This window comes from Phaenicophaeus curvirostris, chromosome 4, assembly GCF_032191515.1.
Source record: "Phaenicophaeus curvirostris isolate KB17595 chromosome 4, BPBGC_Pcur_1.0, whole genome shotgun sequence".
Taxonomy (NCBI): domain Eukaryota; kingdom Metazoa; phylum Chordata; class Aves; order Cuculiformes; family Cuculidae; genus Phaenicophaeus; species Phaenicophaeus curvirostris.
Window position 1 is genome coordinate 46,699,716 of NC_091395.1, and position 15,465 is coordinate 46,715,180.

At 41.9% G+C, this 15,465-nt stretch overlaps 1 protein-coding gene across 1 annotated transcript in view; it reads left to right on the forward strand.

Moving 5' to 3' along the window:
• The first annotated feature begins 1,426 nt into the window (after window positions 1-1,426).
• LOC138720380 (microtubule-associated tumor suppressor 1 homolog) overlaps window positions 1,427-15,465 on the forward strand; it is a 35,436-nt gene continuing 21,397 nt past the window's right edge. Inside the window, exon 1 of the mRNA XM_069856567.1 lies at window positions 1,427-1,445. The gene's annotated coding sequence lies outside the window, so the exon portion shown is untranslated. The remainder of the gene's footprint in view (window positions 1,446-15,465) is intronic.

Genomic DNA, 15,465 nt, shown 5'->3' on the forward strand with positions numbered 1-15,465 from the left:
TATAACCTAAATAAACATTCTTTGAGGACTTACATGGTTCTTTGTCTAAAACTAGTATGTATATCCACTGCTTTTGTAAGATGGTTTGCCTTTTCTAGAACAGCATCCAACTGAGTGCTGAATTGTAAAATTCAAATACCTTTGCTTTGAAGACTTTTTCCTTTTCAATAATTTTTGAGAGCTGCCCTGCAAAGAAGGACTTGTGGGTGCTGGTTGATGATTAGCTTGATATGAGCCAGCAATGTGCGCTCACAGCCCAGAGGCCAGCTGTGTCCTGGGCTGCATCAAAAGAAGTGTGGCCAGCAGGTCAAGGGAGGGGATTCTGCCCCTCTATTCCTCTCTTGTGAGACCCCATCTGGAGTATTATGTCTGGTTCTGGAACACTCAACATAAGAAGGAGATGGAGCTGTTGGAACAGGTCCAGAGGAGGGCTACGAGGACAATCAGAGGGCTGGAGCACCTTCCATACAGGGACAGGCTGAGGGAGTTGGGGTTGTTCAGCCAGGAGAAGGCTCTGAGGAGATCTTATAGCAACCTTTCAGTACCTGAAAGGGGCTACAATAAAGCTGGGGAGGGACTGTTTACAAAGCCTTTGAGTGATATGACTAGGAGCAATGGGTATAAACTGGAGAGTGGAACATTTAAACTAGACATAAGGAAGAAATTCTTCACCATGAGAGTGGTGAGGCACTGGCACAGGGAAGCTGTGGCTGCCCCATCCCTGGAGGTGTTCAAGGCCAGGCTGGATGGGACCTTGGGCAGCCTGAGCTAGCGGGAGGAACTAGATGATCTTTGAGGTCCCTTCCGACCCAGATTATTTTATGACTCTGTGCTTGCCAGTGAACAAGCGTTTCTCACAATTCTTGTCACCCTTATTGTTGCTTAAGCGAATTCATTCCCCTAACACTCTCCCGTCACTCGTTCGGGACGGCGCGGCGGGGCCAGGGCTCCGCTCCGCTTTCCTCCCCCCGCGCTTCAAAGCGGAGGCCGAGGGAGGTTTCTCCGCTGCCGGCGGAGCCCCGGCCGGCCGGGAGCCTCCCCTCCTCGCTGCCGCGCGGTATTTTTAGTCGCTGACCCAGTTCCCCGCGCGGGGCGGTGCCCGGCTCGGCGCCAGGTGAGCGCGGGGCCGCAGGTGAGGTGGGGGGGGGAGGAGAGGAGCCGCCCCCGGGGCCGCTGCGCTCGGGGGAGCTCGGTGTAACCCGGCTGCGAGCGGCGGCGGCGGCGTAAGGACCGACTTCTTGCTTTCTTTTCTTTCTTTCTTTCTTCTGAAAGAGCGCGAGTTTCTCGCGCCGGCGCCCGGATAACGGGGAGCGGGGACGGGGCTGGGTGCTTGGGGCGGGGAGGGGAGCTCAGTGCGGCCCACGGAGGGGGCGCGTCCCGGGGGGGGGCGCTGAGACTGTGGAGATCGGTCCTAGGACGGCGCTGGGTCGGTGCCGGGGACGCAGGTTGCGGGACGGGGGCGGGGAGGGGGGCGCGGGGCCGGGCGCTGGGTCCATTCCGCGCGTGGAGATGGCGATGGGGGGCGAGGCGGCGAGGGGTCCGCGCCGGGGGCTGGGGAGGGGGTGTCCGTGAGCCTCGGGGCGTTAGGTCTGCGTTTGCCTTTTTTTTTTTTTTTTAAATTATTATTCTGTGTTTTTAAAGGTACGGGCGCTACGCGTAGCTTTCTCGGTAGTGGGACTCTGGAGTCGCGGTTGACGCGTTTAAAACGCGGTTGAGGTTGCGCTCCCGGGCCGCTTGGGTCCTGCCGCCGGAGCACGAACGCTCCGGAGGGTTCAGAAAAGTATCTTTAACACTCGCTCCTCCGCTTGCTGCTATTTATACCACGCAGGATTGGCGAGGAGAGGAGAGCCGCTGTTTGGGAAGGACGTCGGGCTTAAACTTGATACCTTTGCGCCAAGGCGAGAACGCGGGTATTTAACGTTAAACGAAGGGAAAAGAGCCCCAGCAAACGCTCCCCTCGGAGCAGCCAAACCCCCACGCCACCTGCACTCCTCGCCCCCCTGGTGTTTTTCTAGTTCACGGTCAGAGCGGAGAACCAAGCGTCCCCTTCTGGTTAGGGGTACGTGGGTTCTTACTTAAGAAGTGGCTCTGTCAGTTTTGGCAGGTTGGTTGGTTTGTGCCTGTGGTGTGATGGACGCTACAGCTGGGTAACCCAACCCCACCTGAGGGGCTTGTCTAAAAGGTGAAGTCTCACGCTGTGGCAGATACGTGACTTTCACTGGATTATGTAAAATAAATCGCTATTGGTAGCTGCTTAGGCTTTATAAGGTTGGCAAGAGTTTAAAGGTATCTGAAATACAAAATATTCTTAATACCAAGTCTGTCAAATTAGGAGATGCTTACACTAATGAATAGATATTTATGGTTAATTTTCTAAGTGAACTCAATACACAGTAATACCTCTCTCTCTAAAGCGAGGAGAGTTAAGCTTTTCATATAAGGCAACTTTTGTGGGAACAGAAAAGCTTCAACGTGCTTGATTTATATCACTGAGATTCTCGGAATGGATGGTGATAAACAATGTGGCACAGCTCACTGTCTGGATTACTAAAACAGGTATTAAGAATTGTTTATTCTTTGTGACGTGCACTGTGCCGCTGTGGAACTACAGCGATGCATTGTGCTCACATGACTCCATACCAGACACTGGGTCTGACTGAGTTCTCCTAATGCTAATTATTGTGGGTGAGCAATAGATTGCTTTTTGAGCTCTGTTTTTATGGAACTTAATTGTACAGGTGGTAACGAGGCTGTATTTAAAATTCAGACAGTCACTTCTAGACTATTGCAGAGTTCTGATTTCTGGCCGAGATCAGGCTGTCTCAGAACTTTGGCTAAAATAGCGGTAATAATCTGCTAACTCTGGTGCCAAAACTTTACCTAGCATTGCTTTTCATCCAGGGTAAACATGATTCTATGTGTAAAGATTCCATAACTTCAAAATATTTGAACAAATGTCAGACTTTTTAGTAGCTGGCACCTTTAAACTGGTTTTATGTTATCTTTTTTGAACAATTCAGATTCACTAAATAGAAAGCCCTATTGTTGTTGTTCCTGGTTTTCAAATGTTTTACTTAGTCACTTCTGAGTTATTGATTTCAGCTGTGAGGCTGTGATGCAATGTAAAGGCCTTGAGAAAGTCAAGTATTGGCAAGAGTAATGGCACCTCTAATACATTTGGGGTTCCTGTTTGTAACTCTTGCACTTTATGGTTTCAAACTTTTATCTACAATCAAATATGGAAGAAGTGGGGGGTTTTTTTATTATGAAAAGCCCAGATTCTTGTACAGAGGTAGGTTGTTACAAAAAATTACGCCTTTTCAGGAGGCCCTCTTATTTTCTTTTTAATTGTAGGATTTAGCATTGAACTCAAATCTATTATGTCAAGTAGCTAATTATCTCAGCAATCTAGCAAAATAATTACTTAGACTTGTAATAGAAACTGTGGAATGCAGATTAGCTAGCTAGCAATGTGGGACTGATTTTATATCTATAAAAATTAAAGCATACATATGTTTTATATGTAAATATGCATTTTATACATGTATAAATGCATACATTATATATAAAAATGCGGCATGTTACATATTCTTATAAGGTGCTGAAGTGTGCCATTGCTGTATCATGATTGATTGTTTTTTAGAGAAACCTATATGAGTGAAAGCATCACATGTGGTATGACCCCACAGAAGCTTCTGAAGTGATTGCCTGCACAGAAGTCTTTGTTTAAGGAATTTTCTTCTCTTCATTCAGTTTCATAGTATATGCTGATAGTACCATTTAATTAGGAAAATCAAACCCTTTTGAAGTTACCTTTATCCTATGAATTCAGAGGATTACTGTCCGAGCTTGTGGAACCTGCTACTCAGACTACAGTAGTCTAGAGTGAAAGCTAGACAAGGTTAATGCTCTTTATTCTGCTTTACTTTGTTTCTTGTGCAGAGGGAAACAAAGAGTTAGTGCTTCTTCAGTGTTTGCGAAGTGTAACTGGCTGTTGTACAGTTTGTTTTAAGCAAACATAAAAATGAGAATGATAACAGTCTAGTTCGTTTTGAGGGAGTACTTGCACTGTGGAGGTTGTTCCTTTTCCTAATTCGTGTATGAAGATGTTTTGTTGACACGGCAGTTGAGCAGTTGTTCTGATAGATCCACGCGAAGAGTTGTTTTCTGCTTTCCTACTTTCTGTCGTCACTGAAATTATTCCGTAAAGTACATAGACTTTGCATAGGTATAGTTTATTACTTGAAAAACAGTCAGTGCTGTTGGATAATTTTATTTTTCCTATAAGTGACAAAATAATACTAATTATGAGTCTTGGTTTTATACATTACTAATGTCAGCACTTAACTTTCCACCAAACAGTAGATTTCTGTTTCTTGTATATTAACAGTGGTTTTATCTAATTTACATTTTCTTCCCTTGGATGAATTGCATTAATCCTTAATCATTCTGGTACTTTTCCACTGACGTAACTTACCTCAGACTGCTTCAGTTGGTGTTCTGTTTAGTTTTTGCATCAGGAAGAAGCGAAGCTGCTGCTAGTGGATGGCTGTGATGCGATCTGTGCATCGCCTGCTTGTATTGACTGTCCAGTTTGTGTCATTGCCATTTAGATTGTTCCCCTGTCACTTTATTTGACTTTATCATTAACCTTGTTTGGCTCTGCCGATTTACTGCAATCTAAACACTGAGTTGCCAGTGTGCTCTCAGCCATGTTCAAATATTTAGAGATTTCACAACTTATTTTTCTTTTTGCAATCTGTAATATCGATTTTAAAAATGGACACCAGCTCATTTTTGCATTTAATTACCACATTGCCACACAATGTGGGAATTCTGCAGGGAAATGAAACTAACATGCAAAGCACTTTGGAGTCAAGGTGTTGTAACGCGCATTGGGTTTTGATGAACTGGTTCCTAGAGCAGACCCCACTAAATGTGCACGTGGTGGTTGTCTTTCTGTTCAGAGTGACAGTGGTCATCGGCTGTACAGCAAGCTCCCTGAGGGTGAGGTAAAATAATCTGAAAGTTTGTGGTGTAGCATTTTATTCTAATGGCTGATATTCTTAAGTATCTCCAAAACCTTTTACTGTGTACTCTGTATACTGCCTCTTACAGCAAGAAATGAGAAAACCTTGCTTCCAGACCCAGTTTCCCTGCTGTTTACTCATTCACTTCAGTAGTGGACTGACAGGGTGGACAGGCCTTTCTCAAGCGACAACGGGGCTATTGAAGGAGGAATTTTCATTACTATTAAAAATATTTTTATGGCTATGTTAAGTAACTCTGTTTTTCCCCTGATCTGGCAATGTATGGTCAAAATAGGTCCAAATAGTGTACCCTGGACTTGTTTGTTTAGTTTGATGGCATCAGCCAACATCCATGTGAAATTATTTCCTTTTTCCTTTGAGATCAGCTGTAAATCCACACAACTGGGGAAAAAAAAAAAAAAAAGAAATCCTTCTAGTCACTGTACTCCTGAATGAGTGTGATTGTACTTTTGGGTGAGTGTGAGTGTTTGATACTGGGAGGATTACATACTTCTGATTTGCCTCTGTTCACCTCCTTTGAACCGCTAGGCCAGTACATCCAGAAGTGGCTTGCATCAGGCTCCTGGGGAGATGTGCTAACTGGTCATGTCTCTAATGTTGAATTGCAGCCGAGTGAATCATCTTGTCTGAAGAACTGAGGAAGCAGGAGTAGAAATGGGGTTCCCAAACCCCATTCCAGGAGGGTTTGGGAACTAAAGATGGGTATGCCAACAGGCAGTCCAACAAAGTTGTGGTAAAGAATATGGGCTGGTAAATAACCTGCTATGAAACAAGAAAGGCTATGAACTTTTCCAGTAGATATGGTTTGTGTACCCATTCTCACAATAAACAGGCTGTATCTCTGATTTTTCTTGGTGTTTATCCTGTATGCTCCTAGTGAGTCAAATGTGATTACTCTTAACTTGAGAAGGCTAAAAGCAAGGTAATTGTAGTATTTCAAGACCATGATGTGAGACCACTTTTAAACTGAGGCTTGTGCATAGCATGTGTCCTGTTAATGCCTGATCTGCAAGAGTCATCAGTTCTTGGGTAGAGTTTGAAGTGCTTGTTATTAATATCTGATACAAATGTTTTAGTGGTAGTGAAGTATTTCCTTTACTGTAATTATTAGAGATGCTTGAAATACCAGTGATGTGACTGTAAAAAGGGGAGCCAGGAATTGGTTGCAGAATACTTTCTCTGAGTTTGCATTTTTCCTTAAAAAACTCTTTAATTTACAGAATTACTGATTGGCTGGGAGATATTTTTGCAGGTCACTTTTTCCAGCCTCCACATCAAAACAGGCCCACTGCCTGTGCTTGATCAGGCCAGCCATGGCAGGGTCTGAGCCTTGAAAATATCCATGGATGGCAGTCTGTAACCTATTTGGATATTCTTGCAAATAACTTTGTTCAAGGAAAGAAGTAACTTGAACTAGAATGGCCAGTGAGTCATTTTAAGGATTACAGGCGAGGGTACTACAGAAGTCAGTTGGCAATTGTATCCAGTTTTGGGTTTTGGCACTGTGATCTTTCAGATGGAATGCAAAGAGATGTTAAAGGAAATTGGTCTGAAGTAGGGTATTGGTACCCCTTGCCTGTAAAATTATACTGTTGATGACCAGATAATTCATCCTGTTGCTGTTCAGGGCCCCAGCTCTTTATTGCAGCTCCAAGTTGTGAAAAGATGATAGTTCTAACTGCAGGTGCTTTGCAGTCCTTTGATTTCTGGCACCTGCTGTGAGAAATTTCCATATGCCCCCTTTGGGTTTACTTGCCTCCCATTTGACCTGCCTGTCCTTTCATCCTGTTGAGGTTGGGGAGTGTCACGTCCTTAGAATTAAACTTTAAGTTTTGAGAAAAAAATCCGCAAGTTTCCTGGGAGAAATTATCAGGAAGCCTGACTTTCTCTAGTGATATGTAGGTAAATGATGATAAATTGGAAGTCTGGTTTGTGGTTATAAGTACAGGTAGCTGGATAAGTAATTATCCTGCAGAAAAGCAGCATATGTACAATGTGTAAACTGGGAAGTTTGTGTAAGCTTTATCTAAGGTTTCTGGAGTTCTCCTAACCTGTGCTGGGTGGTGGTCAGTACGGCTTCCAGTCTGTGGAGCAAAAGCTATGGTAGACAGTTGTCACTTGTAAACTGGTTGTCCAGTCTTAGAGAAGCATGAAGGATTGTTTTATTTGAAGTAGTCAAAATCGGATATGCTTTCCCTCCCCTTTTTTTGCTTCTCATGCTTATTTTATTAATTTTGGTGTATTGAGTTCTGTGTTAGTTAGTGTGACTACTGTGTAGCTGCAGTATTCCATACTGGTAGTTTTCTTGTGTCTGTCTTGGCCTTTAATTTGCTCTGTTAAAAATACAGCTTGTGGCAAACTCATTCACCATGAATATTTGGAAATAACTGGAGTAGGTATTCCTGTTGGAAGATGTTGATCCAAAACCAAAACTGATATGCAGTATGCATCTCAATGTTAGGAAATTCTATTTGTAGAAACATTAAAACATGAATTAAACATTTAAATTAAAAGTCAACAGAAAACTTTCTTTAACAGCATCAAGGCACTGTCCAGTTATTGAATTTACCATAGAATGGTTTGAATTGGAAGGGACCTTAAAGATCATCCAGTTCTAATCCCCCTCCCACGGCTTCCATTAAAGCAAGTTGCTCAAAGCCTTACACAACCTGGCCTTCAACACTGCCAGGGATGGGGCATCCACAGCTTTACTGGACAACCTATTCCAATGCCTTACCACTCTCACAGGAAAATTCTTCCTAATACCTAATCTATATTTCCGTTCTTTCAGCTTAAAACTATTCCCCCATGTCCTATAACTACACTCCTTGATGAAGAGCCCTGCCACAGCTTTTTTGTAGGCCCCCTTTAAGTACTGAAAGGCTGCTGTAACATCATTCAGTCCTGTGTGTACATTATTTATGACTCATAGCTAAAGCTCTTGATGGTCCTGTGGGTTCTTTGTTGATGCTGACTACCTAATCATGTGAAGGGCTTCCCATTGATGCTGTCTCCACTGAGTCCACGTGAACAATGGTGCATGGGAGTGTAAACCTCACTTCTGGTACTACTTGTTTATGGCTGCTTGATGCAGGCCACTTCTGGATGTACTGGCCTAACGATTCCATAAGCAGTGTCCATCTATTGCAGCACTCTCTCATCTGATCTGTACACTGGTTATTGCTTTTCTTCCAGCAGCAGTCAAGGATCTCGAAACCATTAGTCTATGCTTGACTATAATCTAATCTTGGGAAGCATGTTGATGGTGGTATTCCCCTGTTGCAATGCTGCCTGATTGCATGGCTTGTCTGCAGGTTTTGCCTCTGCAAGACACCCTTGATGCTGACTCAACAGTTTTATTGAATTATAGATATGTAGGAGATGTCTGTAGAAATTTGGTGTTTCTTGGTGCTAGTTCTACTATCTGGACCCCTGCCTGTTTTCGAGTATGTTCTCTACCAGATATCATGTCATTGCAGGCATGCTTCAGGTGTAAGATTGCAGGAGCTAAACTCTGCTGCAGATTTCCACTACAGATAATGCTATTTTGTTTATTTGATTTACTCCTTGTTTAGGCTTACAGCACTTTATTTTCTTACCTCTCAAGCAGTGTGGAGCATGGGCTGTTTTCATTATCTCTGAAATCCCATCCTTTTCAAGTCTCCATTACCAGAAGCAGGGAAGTATTGGAAGAAAGGCTGCTGATAGGATTTGTAGTTCATAGAGCAGCATTATCACATAACATGTGGCTCAACCTAATAAATTTGTTGCCAGCATTGTCCTTCTAAGCAATGTTTTCCCTCACATAACAGACCACTTATCATGCGCTATTTTTGGATGCACTGAGGGTAAACTTATTTGATGCTCAGTTGCAGGTCATGAGATTTTTGTCAAGTTTGTATCTACAGGTGGATCGATGGGGTTGTTCCTTTGCAAGCTTTCTGTGAGTGAAAGGAACTCCTCACAGATATTAGTTCTGGTTGTGTCCTTACTTATAACTCGGTATAAACGCATCTCAAAGCTACAGATGCCCCCGTAATACATCTCTTTCCTCTCTTTTGTTTAGTGCTTATAAACTGTCCATGGGACCTGTTCAGGAATTGTTATAGCTGAATATTATGAAACTGAATTGTCTGAGTGTTGTCTCCTACTACAGTAATATAATCAGCTAGAGCCTTGATGCCAGGAGATAGTAATAGCTGGTTTTGCAATTGGCAGGGGTTGGCGGCCTTCGGCAGCTGGATGCCTTTTGCCATTTGCATTCTCAGTAGCTGCCTGGAAAGATGGTAGAGGCTAGCCAAGCAGCTAGGAAGCTCACTTATTTCAGCATGCTTAAATCTGTAGTTGCAGAATAAATGTTTTTACTCTGCACCCACTCATCTAATGAGTACTATCTTCTGATATGCATTTGGAGTTTTGCGGAGCACTGCTTCACCTAAGGCGACTTCTTCAACCTCTGTAGCTCCGTAATATTCTAGTAGTGAGTAATTCAAACCTTGTAAGCTTGACAGTTTTCTCAGGAGACTGTAAAGGCTCTTGGTGTTATCCACTTCATTATGTATACTGCTTGTGGTAAAAGTTTGCTTCTACCTTATTACACAATCACACAGATCAAGATATCTGAGCAGTTCTCTATGTGGTTAAGAATCATCATTACCTTTCTTTCCTTGCCCTGAACTTATTTGGGTTTGTGTGCCATAGGCTTCATGTCATAAAATGTCCTGCTGTGCTCAGCAAATGGACTCCAAAGTCAAATACCATGAAGCAAGTGACAAACTTATTGTAGGTTTCACAGTGGCTGTATTGGACATGGATAATATTTATTTGTGCTTCTCTGCTGTAATAGTGGGGCATCTCAACACTCAAGATAGTAAATCTGGTTCCAAATTGCAGCAAACTTGAGCTGGTGTTTCATTTAATAGCTTAGTTGCAAGGTGATAATTGAATAGCAGCTGTCTTCAGTTTCCTGGATGAGGAGGTTGTATCATTAGACCTTCTGAAGTCTTTCTAAAAGCTACCTCTACTGAAAGAGGTACTGTAGCTTTAGCAATTATTTTTGCAAGAAAAGTATTGAGTATGCTTTGTTGTTGTATTGGACTAGTAGTTTCCCTGCTTGCCCTGTAGCCTGTTATCTGGATGCTTCAAGCACAGAGCAGTGATGCCTGCCAGATTAGTTGGGGTGCCTGGAACTTCTTCCAACATACAGCTTTTTCTGCCTCTCCTAGCCTGGTGGCAATCAGTATTGTAATTCTTTCCCTCTACGCCCAATAATCTTTATAGCAGTGTCTTCTGAAAGCTGAACTGTTGATGTCCCATAGGTCACTGCACTGTTGAGCTTACCTTACTCTACAGTGATGTGTAGTCACAAACACACATTGGTGAAAATGTACTTTTTAGACAAGTAAATGCTGTGGAGCCTTGAGAGGAGTGACCATAATGTACCCAAAACTGAGAAGACCGAAAGTAATGAACTGCACTGGTTAGAGCATCTCCTCCAGCAGGAAGCTTGACATTTCAGCTGTACAGCTTGGCAAGTGGGCACACCTCCAGCTTTACTCTTGTGTGGAGTACCCGGTAGGTAAGTTGTCAGCTAAATATAGTAAGCTTGTCTAGTGTGTTTCCCCCCCCGCCCCCCCCACAATGATCTATTTTCAGTGCATAGTAAGTGGGAGAGTTTTGTCTTCTACAAGGTCACTCCATCATCGGCTTTCCGATATTTTCAGCTGTTTATCTTTCTTATTGAAGAAAATGTGGAAGCTGAACGGAGGTCTTTGGGATTGGCCTTTCTGGTCAAGGTCCCACCTGTAATGAGATGCGTGTAACTGATAAAAGAAGCCTGGTTCTTTAGAGGTCATTCCATATTATCCACAGAAGTTATATTTAGAGCTTCTTTATATCTGATTTGTGTCAGAGTAAAGCTACTGTTACAAACTGCTTATTTATAAACACACAGTGAATGCCAGCTTCCTGTAGATAGGCAGCTTCAAGCTCTTCGTAAAGTTCCAGAGGAAAAGACTTCTAGGAAAAAAATCAGTTGCAGTGTGTTCTTGATGGCTTTGTTTGTTTGCCTACCAATTGCTTCATATAAAACTATATTTATACTTGTCAGGTGTATATAGAACCAGTTACTGTAGAAAAGGTAGGTTTCTCAATCTCAGGACTAATCATGGTCTCCAGGTAGCAGAAAGTGGCTTACAAAACAGTTGCAAAAGAGCCTGCTGGCTCCTTCCCTGTTCTCTTTGCCTGATGTTCTCCCCCTCCCTCAAAAAAAAATCATGTAAAAATGCATTGATCGTATTTGTCCCATTTCTTATTTCGTTGTGAGTGGAGAATTGTAATGGTACAGCAGAATCTTGAATCTCCTAAATGTTGATGACCTTTCAGTGTTTGTTTTCTGATTTTGTCTGAGAAAAGCACAATTGCAGAGAAATCTTGAGTGGCAAATTCAACTTTTTTTTCCTCAAACTAACATTGACTAATATCTGTAATTGTACAACCTATTAAGAAGAATAATTGTAGCCACATTGTGCTTGTACATTCAGCTTTTAGTTGTAATTTATTTCACAAAGGTAGATGTGAGCTCAGTGTTTAGTTTTTAGATTATTTTGGTGCTTTGATTTTCTTTTGGATTTTTCTCGTAAGCCCTTGGCACCGTTTTACCAAAGGAAAAATTGCCTATGAAGTCTTTAAAACTTTCTGACTTTCCTAATGTGAAACAGTAGTGTTTTTAAACGCTACATATGAATCTGTAGCACCAGAAGGGGAAAAAAACACATAATGTGCCTGCGTCCTTATTCCAAAGAAAAGAAGTCTGTCACTGAAATGTTTATGGATACTCCAGAAACTTTTCCATGCTTTTTAGCTCTTCCTGAAATCACTTTCATAAAGTGTGAAAATGGCCTTTGTTCTCAGTGATACTGCCTGGAGAACAAATTTGACCTCTCCGAGCTAATGACTGCCTTTCTGGAAGCCAGTGACTTTGATGTTAATGTTTAAATATTTAAATGGATTTGGCATATTGCCATTTAAGTAGAACAGCATGTGCTTAACCCCGAGATTCAAACAGTTCCCTGGGTAGTCAAAAAAAAAAAAAAATTACTCAATAGTACAGTGATCTGGTAACTTAAAGGACTATAATTTAAGGCTAATCCTGAACAAGAGTATCCTAAAGGAGGACTATTGGTCTGATTCTTCTATTTAATTGATAGTGAAGAAAATTTTACACATGATATCAGAGCTTCTAAGGTGGATCAAAGTCCAGTATAAACTAGCTAGCTAAACTCTAGGAAATATAATCCTAAAGCATACTGATTTGCATGTAGGAATTTGAAACTTGTTGCAAACTGGGTAGCTTGTTAAATTCAGGTAACTTCTAATTCTTTATTCTTTTTGTTTGGGTTGGAACTCCAGCGGTAAGGAAATGTTTGATGAATGTAAAGCTCAAGTACTGAAACTCCCAAATTAAGTTTATGACTGGAAATGTAAAAAGTTAAATAAGAAAGCCAAAGGCAATTGTACTGGTGTTCTTCAGATGTCTAGCACTCTTTACATTAATCCAGAGGACTGCCTTGCCTGTGTCTGGAAGAGAAATGGGAGCTCCAACCGCGGGACTGCATCTCTAATCCAATTTTATTCTGACCTTAAGTTTACCAAGAATTCTGCTAAAACCATCCCTCTGGAGAGAGTGCTTCTCCCTTCTTGTGCCGGATAATGCAAACGCAGGTTTTCTGCCAAGTATCCCAACTATGTTCTGTTATTGGCCAGGTCACAGCCTTGCTCCGTTGGTGACTGAATGCTCTCTGTAAATTGCGGGAATGAAGCAGCATACAAGGCATGCTGAGATAAGCCTGGCTGCGAAAGGGGAGACAATTTTCTTTCCTCATCTTACTTTGCTACACAGATCTTACGTTCAAGTTAAGCAAGTACGTGAATTTTTCAACGTGTCAGTGTGAAACCTCACACTTGAGAACTCTGAATGAAAGTGATTATAAGTCCCGTAACTTCAAGCCTACGAAATAAATACTTGAGGTTGCAACAGCTACCCAAACAAACTAGTATTTACCTAACTCTCATTAAGTTGTGTGGTATTTGTATTTCAGCACAAAGTACAATGCTCTGGGCCAGTGTTACTGTTAATTGCTTCAGCTCATGTTTGCATATCCTAAAGAAAGGAATGATATTGCAAATGGCCAGCACAGAATTAATACATCACGTATTACAATATGATTTATGTGGCCTAGAGGGGTGGCACCTAAGTAAATGGTTATGAAATATGTGCAGTGCCAAAATGCATCTTCCTGCCAGCAGCGTGAGTGCTACAACTCTAACTTTAGTATGAAGTGAGCTACTTACTCTTTTGTATAATTCAAGCCAATAGTTGGAGACAAAATGTTATCATGATTTCATGTATTTGGGGATTTCATTATGAATGAAATAAATTTCTGAATAAGTAGCTGTTTCAGGCACCATGCCAGAAGGGGAAGGCAGATGTGCTTTTGGTTGACTAGCCTCTTCCTTCATGTCATCTGCTGGTGGTTCAGAGGAAAAGGGAATATCAAACTAAAGAGATCAGTGTTCACTTTTGAGTGCTTTACAGGTGGATAATAAAAAGGATAATGTGACAGTGAATATCTCTACTAGAAAACTTTTAATAGGAGCTTTACTGTACCTTCCATTTAAGATGAAATTTTAAAATCTTGCTTCTGAAGGAAAAGGCTCTTTTATAATGCTTGCGTGTTAAGTTGGATGAAGGAGAAAAGCGTATTCAGACTGTTGGCTCAGCTCTTAGAATTTTATGGTCATCTCTGCCCAGCACTGCCGTGTGTAGTTGGCTTGCTCTGGCACCGCCCCTAAACGTTCTTAGTCAAGAGAAAAGACTCCAGCAGTTGAAGTGGTAGGCAAACAATTTGAGAAACTTGTCCAAGAAAGCAGGTAGAACAAGTTTAATCAGTTGATGAAATATGAATGGATGGGTCAAACACGGTAAATTTGGATCTGTGTTGTTCTGAAGGGGAAAGGGAGGACAGAAGATTGGTTTGTGATCTCTTTTCTTGTAGGGATATGTTTGAGTTGTATTTAAATAGAGTGAAACCATTTAATCTTCATGAGGGAGATTATCATGAGTGAAGTGGGGAGTAGTAAAGGAGAAACATTTGCCCACAGCTCTGTGTTGACTGAGAGCAGCTTTTCAGAAAACCTGGATGTCATGAACAAGCCATAACAATTTCAAGTAGGGATCCAGGAAGGTCAGATAGTGATGAGCTGTTGACAGGCATGGCACGGCAGGAGTTTGGGGGCATATGGCTTGCACACATAATTTTTGGCTGGTGATGTTTTTATTTTGGAGGTGGTGGTGGCAAGCTGCCGTGTCCTATGTGCTAGCTGAGCAGCCGCAGGACTTAGCACTCAGGGACACTGTGAGTAGAGAATGCCTGTGGTACTGGGAGGGGAATGGTGGGTCTCTTTCAAATTGGATATCCCCCTGGTTAACGGATACATGCTTATAGCTCTAGTTCTGTTTGATTTCTGTGTGTGAGAGGTTGTTTGTTTTTTTTTTGTTCTGAGAGATGACTGGAACCTGCAGACAGCTATACCTGTCTGCAGCTACTTGTCCCTCTGCTTTTTTCTCACGGTGATGCATTGAACTGGCAGCCAGTATTTGAGGCATTGAGATGGGTTCTCAGTGACAAGCTGTGTAGGGCTGAACTTCTGTCTCTTCCAGTATTGTCATCTTCCATTGGTAACTCAGCAGAGCTGTAGTATGCTGCATTAGATGGAGGTTGAAGCCCATTGCAATGTAGGTGATTTTCACAAGACTCTTTCAAGAACAGAAGGAGACTTGGATTTTCCAAATTAGTTCATTTGACACCTTGAAGTTCTTTAATGCTACATAATTCACTGGTAGAGATTGTCATCCAGGAACGTGGGATAGCTTAAAGAGTTATTTCCTGTTCTGAGAGCAAGCATTTTATTCATTTGACATCTGCTAAAGGATGTCTTGGTAATATAAGAGTTTTCATCTATTTCTCTGTAGGAAATAGAGTTAATTGATATGCTGTGCCTTCTTTTAAGGATGGCGCATTATCAATTCTCCATTATAATACAAGGTAACTGTATAATTTCTTGTAAAACTTAGCTGCATCCTCTTGGTGATAAGGCATTTTATACCTTAGACTCCAGGCCTTTTTTTTTTTCCCCAGAAGTATTAGAGATGTTTTTTTCAAATTTCTTTGATTTTGTGACCTTTTATGAGATTTCAAGTTGGTTTCATTTCTTATAGCTTGAAAACCCAGTCATTTAACTGAACAAATTAAATGGAGAGAAAGTTCTGTTTCTTATTCAGAAAGAAATTATTCGGAGATGTTTAACTCTTCAACTCTAAGTTTCTGTACCGAAAGCCAGTGGTTTGTGTTTA